Consider the following 16,218-nt stretch of genomic DNA (forward strand, 5'->3'; position numbering starts at 1 on the left):
CAGGTGTGGTGGCAGGCACCTGTAATCCCAGCTACTTGGGAGGCTGAGGGAGGAGAATCACTTGAACACAGGAGGCGGAGGTTGCAGTTAGCTGAGATCGAACCATTGCACTCCAGCCTGGCAACAGAGCAAGACTCCATCTCAAAAAAAAAAAAAAGAAAAAGAAATGCTGGGTCTGGGAAGGAAGTTGTGCAATACTAAAGGATTAACTATAAATTCCTTAGAACATAAGGAAGAATCTCTAGAAATTAAGAAACTAATGGATGAAAATAGCAATGCCTAAAAAGGTTAGCAACGCTTGTTATGTTGTGGTTCATATTTTAATATGGTATTTTCAAGCTCTTCAGAGGTTCCAGGCATTTTCTAAGATAGAGACAGAGACTTGAGCTAAAGCATACTGGGAGAAGTTCAATGATTTCAGAAATTATGAAAAGGGAAAAACAATCTTCCCAGCAAGCTTCAATTGCTACCTAATGTATTCTTCTCTTTGTGGAATATTACTTAAAACAAGTTAGAGATCAACACGAAGGATATTCTGTCATAGGTGGAAAGGGAATGCCTTCAACCACTTTACAGCATCTCCACCCTCAAGTATTATTTGAACAACCATAATTCGTTAAGTACTTCTTAAAAACAAACAAAGATGTTTTATTTTTCAGGAGCTACCATTTCAGAAGAAATAAAATTAAAAGTTCAGCTCCTTAATAAATCTTTGGGTAACTTTTTCCCCAAGATGTATCTTCTGTCCTAAAAGTAACTAAAATCTAGTTCCTCCTAAATTTATTCATCTTTTCCCTGATCTCAATAAATGTCCCTCTCTCTTATTCTTCCCATTTACCTCACCATTAAATACCTAAGGTTTCCCTATTTTCTCCCAAGTTGCCCACTAACACTCTAATATTCATTCTGATCTCACAGTATTGAATCTGAACATAGAAACCTCATAACATTCCCAGGGATAAATCTGCTACCCAATTCCTATAAAAGATAGCACACGGTTTAGAAAAAAACAAACACAGTGGTGGTAATTATACAACTGTACACATTTGCCAAAGCTCGTCAAACTATACGCTTAAAATTGGTGAATTTTATTGTATGTAAATTATACCTCACTAAAGCTGATTTTTTTATTTTAAGAATGCATTAAGGCAGTGCATGATGGCTCATTCCTGTGATCCCAACACTTTGGGAGGGGGACACGGGAGGATCCCCTAAACTCAGGAGTTCCAGGAGACCAGCCTGGGAAACATAGGGAGATCTCATCTCTACAAACAAACAAAAAAAAAAGTTAGCCAGGTATGGTGGCACACATCTGTGGTCCCAGCTTCTCAGAAGGCTGAGGTGGGAAAATCACTTGAGCCCAAGCAGTTGAGGGTGCAGTGAGACTTCATGACACCACTACACTCAAAAAAAAAAAAAAAAGGGAATACATTCATTCATTCATTCATTCAGGGAATACATTCATTCATTCATTCATTCAATTTGCCATATATCTATTATATGCATCAAAGTTTATACATCTTTCAGCTTGGACTATCGGGGTCCTATCTATAGTGTACTTTACTCATAAATTGACACTGTCCCCAAAAGCTGTATTACATGAAAAATGGTTCTGTTTCTGATAATAAATGTTACCTTAATGATGGCCTCTTTACACTGGAAGGGCCATTAGCTATCCATCAACTTCCATTACATAAATGAAATATATGATTACTTAAGTACTCTCCATTTTAACAGAAATGCTTCCATCATAAGAAATAAGTAGGCCGGGCATGGTGGCTCACACCTGTAATCCCAGAACTTTGGGAGGTCGAGGCTAGTGGATCACTTGAGGTCAGGAGTTCGAAACCAGCCTGTCCAACATGGTGAAACCCCGTCTCTACTTAAAATACAAAATTAGCTGGGCATGGTGGTGCATGCCTGTAATCCCAGCTACTCGGGAGGCTGAGGCAGGAGAATCGCTTGAACCTGGGAGGCAGAGGTTGTAGTGAGCCAAGATCGTGCCACTGCACTCCAGCCTGGGCAACAAGAGCAACTCCATCTCAAAAAAAAAAAAAGAAAGAAAGAAGGAGGCACCACCTGGCACTGTGGCTCACGCCTGTAATCCCAGCTCTTAGGGAGGCAAAGGTAGGAGGATAACCAGAGCCCAGGAGTTCAAGGCCTGCCTAGGCAATATAGCAAGACCCCGTTCTCCACAAAAAGGAAAAAAAAAAAAGAAAAAAGTAAGCACCTAGTGGCAAACAATACATATCACTACTACAGCTTTATGTTTGTCTTTTTACAAAAAAAAAAGCACCCTTCAAGTGCTTGCTGACAACACTGCTGAAAGAAAAGCAACAGTACTGGAGAACAGACTTAATTGACTTATTCTAGGGCCCACAGTGACCCAGTCTGAGTCAAAGGCCAAAGATCTCGTGATTCCCAAGGCACTATGCACAGTGGAGAGACAACCACAGACCTGAGAAACAGACCTGGGTTTGAATTCCAGCTCCACTTCTTACTAGTGGTGTGTGTGAACTTGGGACAGTCACTTTACTTTCTGACCTTTGGCTTGTTCATCTATAAAACAGGGATGCCAACTGGGAGCAGTGGCTCATACCTGTAATCCCAACACTTTGGGAGGCCAAGGCAGACAGATCACTTCAGGTCAGGAGTTCAAGACCAGCCTAGCTAACATGGTGAAACCCCATCTCCACTAAAAATACAAAAATTAACTGGGCATGATGGCACGCACCTTTAATCCCAGCTACTCAGGAGGCTGAGACAGGAGAATCGCTTGAACCTGGGAGGCAGAGGTTGCAGTTAGCCGAGATCGTGCCACTGCACTCCAGCCTGGGTGACAGAGTAAGACTCTGTCTCAAAAAAATAAAAAGGGTGCCAACAACCACCTCACAAAATTATTGATAAGACTGTAAGATATATATACCACCTAGCACAATTACTGGGCACAGAATAGGCAACTCAACAACAGTTCTTTTTCTTAGTCTTAAGAAAACACCTCATAGGCCGGGTGCGGTGGCTCACACCTTTAATTCCAGCACTTTGGGAGGCCGAAGTGGGTGGATCACGATGTCAAGAGATCAAGACCATCCTGGTCAACATGGTGAAACCCCGTCTCTACTAAAAATGCAAAAATTAGCTGGGCATGGTGGAGCATGCCGGTAGTCCCAGCTACTCGGGAGGCTGAGGCAGGAGAATTGCTTGAACCCAGGAGGCGGGGGTTGCAGTGAGCCGAGATCGAGCCATTGCACTCCAGCCTGGGTAACAAGAGCGAAACTCTGTCTCAAAAAAAAAAAAAAAAGAAAACACCTCATAATCAAGGAAGGCTAATTAACAATCTGTATTATTAATTACTGGTCAACAATGCACCTGTGTTTGCTGCCTTCTTCATACTCCAACCCATTCCCTTCCCAGCTCACTATTTCCAGAACTTTAGTTACTATGTTTAGAAAAGTGTTTTAATTTTAGAAAACTGGAAAATTCTTCTAGGAGTAAATTGAGCAAAACCTTAATCTGCCCCCAGGGGAATTCTGAGCAAAACAATTATTTCTGACAAGAGAATAATTTTCTACGGCGGTAATTCAATTTAACTACATGAATACTAGCAAAGCTGCAAATAAAGTGACAGAAGGCAATCTGGAACATATCGTCCAGATTCCCCAAAAATAAATGGCCTCCTAAAATCCAAACCCCTCCCTCCCTAATCTGAGGTAGTCAAATCTTACTATGTGATCTGAATTCTCCTGGCTCTGACAGCAGTGCTGCTCCTTCGGCCACAACTGCAGCCATTTGTAAAAGAAATACCCTGAGCAAACCCCACCCCTCAAAACATCCCCAAAAGGCAGGGAGTATCTTCTCCTCCATCCACAAATAAGGCATCAGGGGCTCAGCAACTCAATCTTTCCCCCAAGGTCATTCGAGTCAGTGAAGGTGGGACGGCGGAGCTGCAAGCTGTCTCTGGCCTTCTGGAAATCACACTGCAGGGGTTTGGGGGGTGCCTAATCTCTTCCCCTCTCCCACCCGCAAGGGTGAGCACTGGCCTCGGCATTTCCGAAACAAGCCACAACAAGCTCTGCAGTGTTAGGAAAGGGGCTGACGCGATGAAGAAACAGATGCTCCAAAGCAAGACGGTCTTTCTCCGCTCGCAGAGTCTCCTCCAAGGTTATGCGCAGAAACCGCAGGGACCTCTGAGAGCTCTAAACGGGGCTCCGAAGCCCCAGCGCGGCCTCTCCGGGACGCCGGCTTCCCTGAAGGCAGGATCCGCAGCCAGAGGCCACCGGCCCCAGAAACCGCACTTCATTCCTGCGCTCCGGGAAGCCATGGCTCCTTCCCCGCCCGGGCCGCAGGGCGGGGGCCGAGGGTGCGCGGGGAGGCGGGCCCCGCGCTGCGGAAAGTTCACCGCGGCGGGCGGGGGCGGCCCCGGCCCCGCTCGCCGGCGTCCCCCTGCAGATTCCACCATTAATTAGTCCTAAGGACTGTCTACTGGCAACTTAAACAAAGCGAATGCCTCGAATTCCTTCCCGGCCCAGCGGTCTGGCTGCGAGACCAGCGGAGCGCCCGGGACCCGGGCAGGCGCGGCAGACAGCTGCTGCGGCGGCGACGGGACCCCTCCCCGCCCGGCCTGCGCCCCGCGCCCGCAGCTGGCCCCGCACGCCGGTCCGACGCGCTCCCAAACCGCCCTCCTCCTCCTCCCACTGGAGCTCCCGGGCCCTTCCTGTCTGATCACTTCCTTCCTCCGGTGCCCGCCGGGCCCCGCGCAGCCCCCTCCCCGGCCGCCCGGCCGCCCCCCGCCCCAAGCCGGCCCGCGCCCCCGCCCCCCAACCCCAAATTCGACCCGCGAAACTCTTCGCCGCCCCCTCGAACATGTCTCCTCCGCGTCTCTGCCCCAAACATTTCTCCTGAGAGTCTTGCTCCCACCAAGAAGTCTCCTCAGAACCTTCCCTCCCCCTCCCGAGGAAGAAATCTCCTCAGAGTCTCTTCCTCCAACTCCACAAACATGCGCCGGATCTCGCCCCAAAAGGTCCCCTCCTGAGCCCTTCCTCCAAAATCCAATACAACTCTCCCCCAACTCCACACCCCCATCCGTCCCCGGCTGCGCCCGCGGTTTCCTCTGCCCCGTGGCCCCTGGTGCCCCGACCTCACCGGGGACCAGCCCCCCACCCCCGCCGCCCTCCTCTCCCAGCGCCCGGCGCGGCCCCCCGAGCCGCGCTCCCGCCGCCGTCCCGCGGACCCTCACCTCGGCGACCCCGAACCGCGCTCCCGCCCGCCGAAGGGTCCAGCGCTCAGCTCCCGGCGGCCGGCGCCTCCTCCGGCTCCGCGGGACTGACAATGAGGGGCGGGGCCAAATTGTGACGTCCGCGTTCTGGAAGGCGGGGTCTTTGTAATGGGCGGGGTTGGTCTGCAGGCCCCCGCCCCCTCCGTCCTTTTTTTCCCTCCCAGGACTTAGACTCCACCAAGTTTTTATTGCCTCCCAAGCTAGGTCCTGTGGTAGGCAGGCGCCCTGGGAAATCGCAATGGAAGACAAGACTTATCGCTTTCAGGAGGGACACTTTCGGCCCGGGTGGTGGCTCACCTCTGTAATCCCAGAGCTTTGAGAGGTTGAGGCGGACGGATCGCTTAAACTCAGAAGTTCGAGACCAACCTGGGCAACATGGGGATACCATCATTATCATTATTAAAAATACAAAAATTACCCGGGCGTGGTGGCGGGCGCCTGTAGGCTAAAGTGGGAGGATCGCTTGAGCCCAAGGGCTGCAGTGAGCCGTGATCGTGCCACTGCGCTCCAGCGTGGGCAACAGGATGAGCCTCTGTCTCAAACGGAAAAAAAAAAAAAAAAAAAAAAAAAAAGAGGGCCATTCTCAGTGGGGTTGTGAGGATTAAATGAGATAATCAATGGAAAGGACTAGGACCTGGTATGGAATAATGACTCAACAAATGCTATTTCTATTACTCTGCAAATGCAGTGAAGGAACTCAGACTCAGGAGGCATGGGTTCCAGTCCCCAGCTCTGCTACTAATTCATTGTGTGATGCTAGACAAGTACTTTCCTATCTATATTCGTGATTTTCATCTTTAAAATTAGAGGAGGGAATAACCAAATGATCTCAAAATCCCTTCTGATACTTCTATGACATATTTCCTGTAATTCTACTATCTAAAAGGTATCTAGGGCCCAGAGAAGTTGGGAGGAGGGCTTCAAAGACAGCCCAAGACCCACATCCAGCATAGTACAGGACACAGCCAGAGACTGCTCTTGCTGCAGATGCCCTCCCACACGCTGGCACACAGCAGCATTCACAAGCCAGGACACAGATGGGCTGAGAGCTGCTTCCTCTCTGACTACAGCAGCATGGTTGGTCTCTTGAGACATCTCTTGTGTAAGTTCTTTATTGCCTATGGAATAAAGGCCCAAGCCCTGGCCTGGTATGATCACTTCCTACCTTTACACACACACACACACACACACACACACACTGTAAAGTTTATCCAAACTTCTCTTAGCACACCCACTGCTTTCCCACATTTGACCCTTTGCTCAAGCTCTTCCCTGCTGTCTCATCTCCCAGTTTCCCCCAGCCAGAAGGCAATCCTCCCTGCTCTGAATCCCCAATAGCAGTGTGTTTAACCCTCATCTGGGCATGAACACTACAACTTATAACCAACTCACCTCCCATTTCTTTCTTAGCACTTCCTGGAGGTCAAAACCCACACATGTTTGTGGAGCTCAAGTTTTGATGCCAGAAAACCCTGGGATCATATGTTACAGGGTCATACTAGGTGTCCCTAAGCCTCAGTCTTCTCATCTGTAAAATGGGGATAATAATATAGTCTTGTGGTGTCTGTTTTAAAATCACCTAAGATACTGTATGGAAAGCATAAGGCTCAATGTTCCACAAACAATATGATTGTCATTCTTTTCTTTCTTTCTCTTTCTTTCTTTTTTTGAAACAGATTTTCTCTTGTCACCCATGGTGGAGTGCAATGGTGCATTCTCAGCTCACTGCAACCTCCGCCTTCCAGGTTCAAGAGATTCTCCTGCCTCAGCCTCCCAAGTAGCTGGGATTACTGGTGCTAGCCACCACACCCAGCTAATTTTTGTATTTTTAGTAGAGACAGTATTTCACCATGTTGGCCATGCTGGTCTCAAACTCCTGGCCTCAGGTGATCCATTCACCTTGGCCTCTAAAGTGCTGGGATTACAGGCGTCAGCCACCACGCCAGGCCCCTGTCATTCTTATTTTCTTTTTTTTTTTTTTTTTTTTTTTGAGACAGAGTTTTGCTCTTGTTACCCAGGCTGGAGTGCAATGGTGCAATCTCGGCTCACTGCAACCTCCGCCTCCTGGGTTCAGGCAATTCTCCTGCCTCAACCTCCTAAGTAGCTGGGATTACAGGCACGTGCCACCATGACCAGCTAATTTTTTTGTATTTTTAGTAAAGACGGGGTTTCACCATGTTGACCAGGATGGTCTCGATCTCTTGACCTCGTGTTCCACCCACCTCGGCCTCCCAAAGTGCTGGGATTACAGGCATGAGCCACCACACCCGGCCTTGTCATTCTTATTTTCAATAGTATTATATTGACCAGGCACCATGGCTCATGCCTGCATTCCCAGCACTTTGGGAAGATCGCTTCAGTACAAGAGTTTGAGACCAGCCTGGGCAACATGGCAAAACCCTGTCTTTACAAAAAATATAAAGAAATTAGCTGGACCTGGTGGTACGCATGTAGTCTCAGCTACTCAGGAGGCTGTGGTGGGAGGATCCCTTGAATCTGGGAGGCGGAGGTTGCAGTGAGCCATGATAATGCCACCGCACTCCAGCCTGGGTGACAGATGGAGACCTTGTCTCAAAATATGTACATATATTATACTATATATATGCTATTACTATCATCAGTATTATTTCTAGTTCCTAACACCACACAGCACCCCTGTGACAATCCACCCAATCATTTCATGTGGAAGACTTCAAGGTCTTGAGAAAGGAAGAGGCTTGCTGAAAGTGGCCCTGCAAAGCATTGCCATTGGAATAGGAACCAGCACTCCAGTCTGCAGACCCCAGATGGATTCTGCAGTCACATCTGATGCCCCAGGGCATCTCTGTCATTCAGCACGCCTCCAAGCTTGACCCTTTGCTCAAGCTCTTCCCCTGCTGTCTCATCTCCCAGTTTCCCCCAGCCAGAAGGCAATCCTCCCTGCTCTGAATCCCCGATAGCAGTGTGTTTAACCCTCATCCAGGCATGAACAGATGTGAGTTCAGCTGAGCTGACCTATTTCTGCTTCGTGCCTTTCTCCTCTCACCTTCTTTATAGAGACGTGGATCTGTGTTAAACTGCCCTTGGCATCTCTGCAGTCCTCTAGGAGAGCTGCAATGAGGCACTGGGTGTTTCCAAAGCACTGGCCTGTGGGAGGAGGGGAAGAACTTTGGGGTTCTGATTAATTTCCTATGCTGCAGGCAAGCACATGGCTATCCTGAAATGCCTGGCCCAGTCCTCAAAAGCCCCTAATAAATTATAGCTTATTTTTAGAAAAAAGATTTAAAAACACCACTTCCTGTGAAAAGTAAGCATGGCCATAAGATTGCTGGAGGCAAAGGAAGGAATTTTACTGAATTGCTCCTAAGGGCTAAAGCTGATTCCAAGTACTACAAACCCTTGGAAGGAAAAACCCAAGACAGACAAGGGAGGTTCTGAACAAAGAACTTTCTCCCCAGGACCCATGATCCCAACAACGATGTATTCATTTATTTATAACAAAAGCTTTGGCACAGGAAAGATCGGGATTCAAAACCCAGATCCACCACTTACTAGTTATGTAACCTTGAGCTTCTAAGTCTCCACCTCAGTTTCTCATCTGCAAAAAGGAAATAATAATAGTACCTTTCTCACAGTGCCTGTTCAAGTTAAACATGTGAAAGAGCTTAGTTCAGGGCCTGTTAGCTAGTTCATGCCAGGATATAGTGGTTGCTGTTACTGTTTGAACATATCCTCATCCTCCCAGCAAGACCTCCCATAGGCTGGACTCTGAACTGGAAATAGAGCTAAATAATAGCCCTGCCCTCAAGAGGCTCCATTAGTAAAAGGAAAGGCATAGATTTTTTTTTTCCTCTCTCTCTTTTTTTTTTAAATTTATTTATTTATTATTATTATTATTATTTTTTAAGACAGGGTTTCACCATATTGGCCAGGCTGGTCTTGAACTCCCGACCTCAGGTGATCCACCCGCCTCGGCCTCCCAAAGTGCTGAGATTACAGGTGTGAGCCACCACACCCGGCCGATTTTTTTTTTTTTAAAGACAGGGTTTCACCATGTTGGTCAGGCTGGTCTTGAACCCCTGACCTCAGGTGATCCGCCTGCCTTGGCCTCCAAAGTGCTTGGATTACAGGCATGAGCCACCACGCCTGGCTGGAAAGGCATAGATTTATATGATTACGCAATAAAAGGTGTCTATTGGGTATGGTATAGTTAAGTGAAAAGAGTAAGAGTAAGTTGCTGAATTACAAGTGTAGTAGGATTCTATAGTTATAATTTGAAATATATGCTTAGTATATGTATAGAAAAGTATGCCGAGTATAAAAAAACTAAATAGGGCTAGGCATGGTGGCTCACACCTGTAATCCCAGCACTTTGGGAGGCCGAGGCTGGTGGATTGCCTGAGCTCAGGAGTTCGAGACCAGCCTGGACAACATGGTGAAACCCCATCTCTACTAAAATACAAAAAAAATAAAAATTGGCCGGGATTAGCAGCATGCGCCTGTAGTCCCAGCTACTTGGGAGGCTGAGGCAGGAGAATTGCTTGAACCCGGGAGGTGGAGGTTGCAGTGAGCCAAGATTGCACCACTGTACTCCAGCCTGGGCAACAGAGTGAGAATCCATCTCAAAAAAAAAACAAAAACAAAAACAAAAAAAAATAAAGAAAAAAAAAATAAATAGGCCATGCACAGTGACTCACACCTGTAATCCCAGTGCTTTGAGTGGCCAAGGTGGGAAGTACAGTGGCAGGATCTGGACTTACTGCAACCTCCGCCTCCCAGGTTCAAGCGATTCTCCTGCCTCAGCCTCCCGAGTAGCTGAGATTACAGGCATGAGCCACCACGCCAAGATAATTTTTGTATTTTTAGTAGAGATGGGGTTTCACCACATTGTCCAGGCTGGCCTCGAAAGCCTGGGCTGTAGCGATCCTCCAGCTTTGTCCTCTCAAAGTGCTGGGATTGCAGGCATAAACCACCATGCCCAGCCAAATTTTTATTTATTTATTTTTATTTTTATTTTGAGACAGAGTCTCACTCTGTCACCTAGGCTAAAGTGCAGTGGTGCGATCTCGGCTCACTGCAACCTCCACCTCCCAGATTCAAGCAATTCCCCTGCCTCAGCCTCCTAAGTAGTTGAAATTACAGGCATGTTCCACCATGCCCGGCTAATTTTTGTATTTTCAGTAGAGACAGGTTTTCACCATGTTGGTCAGGCTGCTCTAGAACTCCTGACCTCATCATCTGCCTATCTCAGCCCCCAAAAGTGCTGGATTACAGGTGTGAGCCACTGCCAGGCATGGTGGCTCATACCTATAGTCCTAGCTACTCAGGAGGCTGAGGAGGGAGGATGGCTTGAGTCCAGGAGTTAAGAGGCTGCAGTGAGTTATAATCTCACCACTGCACTCCAGCCTGAGTGACACAGAAAGACCCTGTCTCTGTTAAATAAATAAGAGCTAAATAGAGAACTTTCAGCTTTTGTCTTTCTTTTTGCTTTGCTGGATTTGTTTTGGTTTTAGTTTTGTTTTTTTGAGATAGAGTCTCACTTTGTCACCCAGGCTGGAGTACAGTGGCATGATCTTGCTCACTATAACCTCCACCTCCCAGGGTCAAGTGATCCTCCCATCTCAGCCTCCCAAGTGGCTGGGACAACAGGTGCCTGCCAATATGCCCAGTTAATGTTTTAATGTGTATTTTTGGTAGAGATGGGATTTTGCCATGTTGCTCAGGCTTGTCTCCATCTCCTGAGCTCAAGCCATTCACCTGCCTTGGCCTCCCAAAGTGCTGGGATTACAGGTGTGAGCCACTGTGCCTAGCTGGCTTTGCTGTTCTCTATGTGTATAAGTTGAGAACTTTCCAAAAAGATTTTGCTATGTAGGGGAAAGAGGGTAAAAACACAGCTATAAGGTATACCAGAAGTGGCATCTGACCCAACTGTGCATACTGCAATAGAAAGTTCCACAGATTTCATCTCATTCTTCAGGGGGTTCCAGGAAAGCCCATGCCGAGACAATTTTCACTTTCTCCCCTCGCTCTAGCCCTTGGTTGCATTTGAGCTTTCAATGCTACAAGCCAAAAGTAAAACACCTAATAGAAGTCCCAGGAACCATGACGAGGCCAGGACAAAAAGACTTTTAAGCAGGCAGAATTTTTTTTTTTCTCTCTGTCTTTATTAGTCAGAGTTCTCCAGAGAAACAGAACCAATAGAAACCAATAGTAAGGATGAGGGGGTCTCACTATATATATATGACACTATATATGATGTATATATGATATACATGAGATATATATGTATGTATATACATTAAATTTATTATGGGAATTGGTTCACAAGATTATGGAAGCAGAGAAGTCCCACAATCTGCCTTCTACAAGCTGGAGAACCAGAAAAGCTGGTGGTGCTAAGAATGGGGGTTTGTGGGCAGAGGAGTGCTAATGTAAGTCTCAGAGTCCAAGGGTCTGAGAACCAGGAGCTCCAATGTCTAAGAGCAGGAGAAGATGGATGTTCCAGCTCAAGGAGAGAGAGCAAATTTGTCCTTCCTCCTCTTTTTTGTTCTGTCAGGCCCTCAATGAATTGGATCATGCCCATCCACATTGGTAGAAGGCAATTTTCTCTACTCAACCTACCAATTCAAATATTAATCTCTCCTGGAAATACTCAGAAATAATGTTTTACAGCCAGGTGCAGTGGCTCACGCCTGTAATGCCAGCACTTTGAGAGGCTGAGGCAGGCGGATCATGAGCTCAGGAATTCAAGACCAGCCTGGCCAACATGGTGAAATCCCGTCTCTATTAAAAATAGAAAAATTAGCTGGGCGTGGTGGCACATGCCTGTAATCCCAGCTACTTGGGAGGCTGAGGCAGGAGAATTGCTTGAACCAGGACCCCGGGAGGCAGAGGTTACAGTGAGCCGAGGTCGTGCCACTGCACTCTAGCCTGGGCTATAGAGCAAGACTCTGTCTCAAAAAAAAAAAAAAAAAGGAAAGAAAGAATGTTTTACCAGCTATCTGGGCATCCCTTAGCCCAGTCAAATTGACACATAAAATTCACCATCACACTGTGTCCTAGTACCCTTTCACACCTTCCGAAGAATCACAATATGTCAGTACCTCGTGTCTACCATGTCTAAACTTGCACTTTCATTTTCACTTATTATATCTTTCTGCAATTTAATTTTTTACAAGGAGCAGCATTACTGTGTCATCAGAAAAAAAAAGGCAGTAAAGATATACATCAAAAAAAATGCTAACCAAGTTGGAGTTGGCTCACTTTTGTTGGTTTGCAAACAATCAATGATTACCCAGTATGGTTGAGGCCAGTGCAAAGTCTGCCAAGAATCACAGAAAGTGAGAATAGGAAGGAATAAAATCACCCTCAATTCTCCTACCATCCCCAAAATGGCATGATTTTAAGTTCCCTCCATTCCTTTGCTTCCTCATGTCTCAAGGGCAACCACTACTACATGCATTTCATTCATTCATTCATTCATTCATTCCACAAACATTTATAGATTCTTTATGCTGAACCAAGAATCATGCTGGGTACTTTACATATACGATCTCTTAAAGGTTATGGGGTTATTATTGCTAGTATATTGTATATACTATCTCTTAAAGGTTACAGGGGGTCATTATTGCTATCTTGCAGACTGGGAAAACAGGCTCAGACAGGTAAAGTCACTTACTGGTCACACATCTAGTAGGATCTCAACCAAAACATGTGCAGTATCAAAGCCCAAGTCCTGGAGGAAATGGGCTGTATTCCAAGGCAAATAATGTATGCACTCTGGTAGCCATTATTGGCTAGATGGCTTTGGGCAAGCCATTGAACTCTTCTCAGGAGCAGTTTTCCCACCTCTGCAGAATAAATGCATACCCAGCTATTTCATGTACGGTAAGTGCTTTGTAAATTGTATCACATAATGCAAAAGAAAGGCATATCACCTTTTCAGGAACTAGGTCTCACTCATCTTTGAATGTCTTGGTGCTTTACCCACTATTGTTTTCCTTCATTAGTGTTCATCCCCCATTAGCGCACTTAGGACAGTCTTCCTCACATGCATCTTATTTCCCCCTCCAGCCTGGGACTTCCTCAACGATAGGAATCATGCTTATTAATTTCTGATCCCTTTCTGCCCCTAGTACAGTATCTGGCCTGCATCCCTCCATTCCTTTGATCTTTTATTTATTTCACAAGAAATGGCTGCGTGCCTAACATGTGCCAGGCACTACACAGACTGCAATACAGCAAAAGTTCCAAGTTTCTTGGACTGGAGGAGTGGAGAAACAGGACGACATTAAACAACATTACTTAACAACAATTGCATTAAGTGCTGCAAATAATCAGGCCACATGCCAGGAGGGATTGGAGGATGCAGGGTGGGAAACTGAATTAGGCAACTTAATTGAGGAGCCAAGAAGTCTTCCTAGAGGAGGTGGCCTGGAGGCTCAGAGAGGGTCACGGTCACACAACTGATAAGTGGGAAAATTGGGATTTTAACTCAGGAATGCCTGACTCCAAAGCCCATACTCTACTAGAAAACATTGTCTTTTATTTCCTTCCTCCACCTTTTATCACCTTTAATTTCCTTGACTTTTTTTTTTTTTTTTTTTGATGGAGTCTTGCTCTGTCACCTGGGCTGGAGTGCAGTGGCGTGACCTCAGCTAACTGCAACTTCCACCTCCTGGGTTCAAGCGATTTTCCCGCCTCAGCTTCCCAAGTAGCTTGGATTATAAGCGTGTGCCACCACACCCAGTTAATTTTTGTATTTTTAGTAGAGACGAGGTTTCACCACATTGGCCAGGCTGGTTTCAAACTCCTGACCTCAAATGATCCACCCGCCTCAGCCTCCCCCAAAATTCTGGGATTACAGGTGTGAGCACTGTGCCCGGTCCCCTACTTCCTTGACTTTTATTGGTGAGAAAGGAGTAAAACCTGTCCAAATGCATGCTCTAAAGCAGTATTTTTTTCCCAGCTTTTGGGGGAATCACAGATCCTTTTGAGAATCTGGTGAAATCTATGAAACCTCTCTCCAGAATTCCATGTATACAGACCCATAAAATCTTACCTACAATTTCAGGGAGTTCATAGACATCCTGAGACCCGGATTTAGAACTCATTCTATGGAGGACCATCGGATCTTATAGTGAGACTCTCGGAACTGCAGAAGAGACACCAGGACCCCATAAAGACCTCAAATTCCCAGAGAGATCTCAAGACCCTATAGAAAGAGTCTCGAGATCCAGTAGAAAGGTCCCAGATCATGTAGAGGTCCCCAAGTTGCTACAGAGTAACAGCTGGTGCCCTGCAGAAATATTCTTAAGAGGCTGTAGACAAAGAGGAACCTCAAGCCCTCATGAAGCTGGAGTCCTCATAGCGGGCTTGGAGAGCTGTAATTTTTTGAGTTTTTTGGTTTCTATCTTTTGAGACAGAGTCTGGTCTCTGTCACCCAGGCTGCAGTGCAGTAATTCAATCACCCCTCACCACAGCCTCAAACTCCTGGGCTCAAACAAACCTCCTGTCTCAGCCTCCAAAGTAGCTGGGACCAGAAACGTGTGCCACCATGTCCAGCTAATTTTTAAAATTTTCTGTAAAGAGGAAGAGGAGGGTGTCTCAGGCTGGTCTCGAACTCCTGGAATCAAGAAATCCTCCCACCTCGGCCTCCCAAAGTGGTGAGATTACCGGCGTAAGCCACCATGCCCTGCAGAGACCTATAATTCTTAACCCATTTTGGATTACTGACACCTTTGAAACTTCAAAGAAAAATGCAACAGACACCACATGTTACACAATTTCAAGGGGTCCACAGACCTCTGAGAGGCCATCGGTAGACCCCGGGTACAGAACTCCGGTTCTTGAGGTGCTGCAAGAATATAAACAACCCCCACCAAACACCTCAAGAACCTGGACCAGAACCACAGGCCCAAGATACAAACTTTAGGGTGCAACAGACCCCGACTTGCATCACGGCCCCGCAGTTTACTAGCCATGACCTTGAACACTCACCTAGAAACCCTCAGGCCTCAGCATCTCACCTGCCAAAAGAGAGGGCTGGACACCCTTCCCTCCCCAGCCCGGCCCCCTGTGGCGTGCGCTCCGTGCCGAGTGGGGCGCTGGCACTGGCAGGACTCAGCCTCTCTCCCCTCCTGCGCCAGTGAGCCATGAATCCGGCTGCGGCACTTCATGAAATACTTAGGGGCGGACTGCACCAGGCAGGCGGGCGGCGGGGGAGGGGGCCGGCGTGTTTGCCGTTTGCCGCAGTGACAGCTCCAAGCCGCCCGCCGGCCGCGGGCCTGGGAAGCCGCCGGTGCCGGGCGCGCTCTCGGCCTTTCCCACCCACCAGGCAGGGCGTTCCCGCCAGCCGGCTTCCTGCAGCCGAGGGCCGGGGAGGAGGGACGGCGCTGAGGGGCCGCAGGGCCTGGCAGGCCTGGTTCCTGGCTTTCTCTCCGCGTTTCCTGAGCAGGACCGGCCGGGGGATGGGACCCAGCGCAAACCTCCTTCCCCGGGAGCGCAGCCAGGAAATCGCGTCCTTGTTAATTCAGATTCCTCCTCTGCCCTGAATGGGGCTGATTTCCGTCCGCGATCAAGTGGGCATGATGCGACCCACTTACCCCATGAGGAAGCGGAGAGACGACATGGCAGCTCCAGACCCCACGACACAGCAAGATTCCAACCCCGTGATGTCAGTGTTAACTCCATCCTACGGATGAGAAAGCTGAGGCTTTGAAAAATGAAGTGACTTATCCAAGGTCATCATAAAAATATTGCTACTAATAAAATAACCTGCTTACTACATACCAGGCGCTGTGCTACAAATGCTCCAGGTATATTTTGTCATTGGGTTCTTGTAATCTATGAAGATAACTGTTGTTTCTAGTTCATAAATGAGGAAACAGAAGCAGAAGCCAAGTGGCTTCTCCGGTGTTGCACAGCTATGAAATAACAGAGCTAGGAATTAAAATCCAGTCTCC

At 47.4% G+C, this 16,218-nt stretch overlaps 1 protein-coding gene across 5 annotated transcripts in view; it reads right to left on the reverse strand.

Annotated features, from left to right (window-relative positions):
* LUZP1 (leucine zipper protein 1) overlaps positions 1-15,931 on the reverse strand; it is a 96,008-nt gene extending 80,077 nt beyond the window's left edge. For 2 of the 5 annotated variants that reach the window (XM_012439905.3, XM_064363443.1), the window contains exon 1: positions 15,859-15,931. The gene's annotated coding sequence lies outside the window, so the exon portion shown is untranslated. Of the gene's footprint in view, positions 1-5,236; positions 5,265-15,253; positions 15,269-15,741; positions 15,757-15,858 lie in introns of those variants that run through there. The other 3 variants (XM_064363441.1, XM_064363442.1, XM_064363440.1) reach the window with 3 other exon arrangements.
* Between the last annotated feature and the right edge of the window lie 287 nt (positions 15,932-16,218).

The sequence above is a fragment of the Aotus nancymaae genome, unplaced genomic scaffold (genome assembly GCF_030222135.1).
Source record: "Aotus nancymaae isolate 86718 unplaced genomic scaffold, 86718_ANA_hifiasm-v0.15.2.pri h1tg000053l, whole genome shotgun sequence".
NCBI lineage: Eukaryota > Metazoa > Chordata > Mammalia > Primates > Aotidae > Aotus > Aotus nancymaae.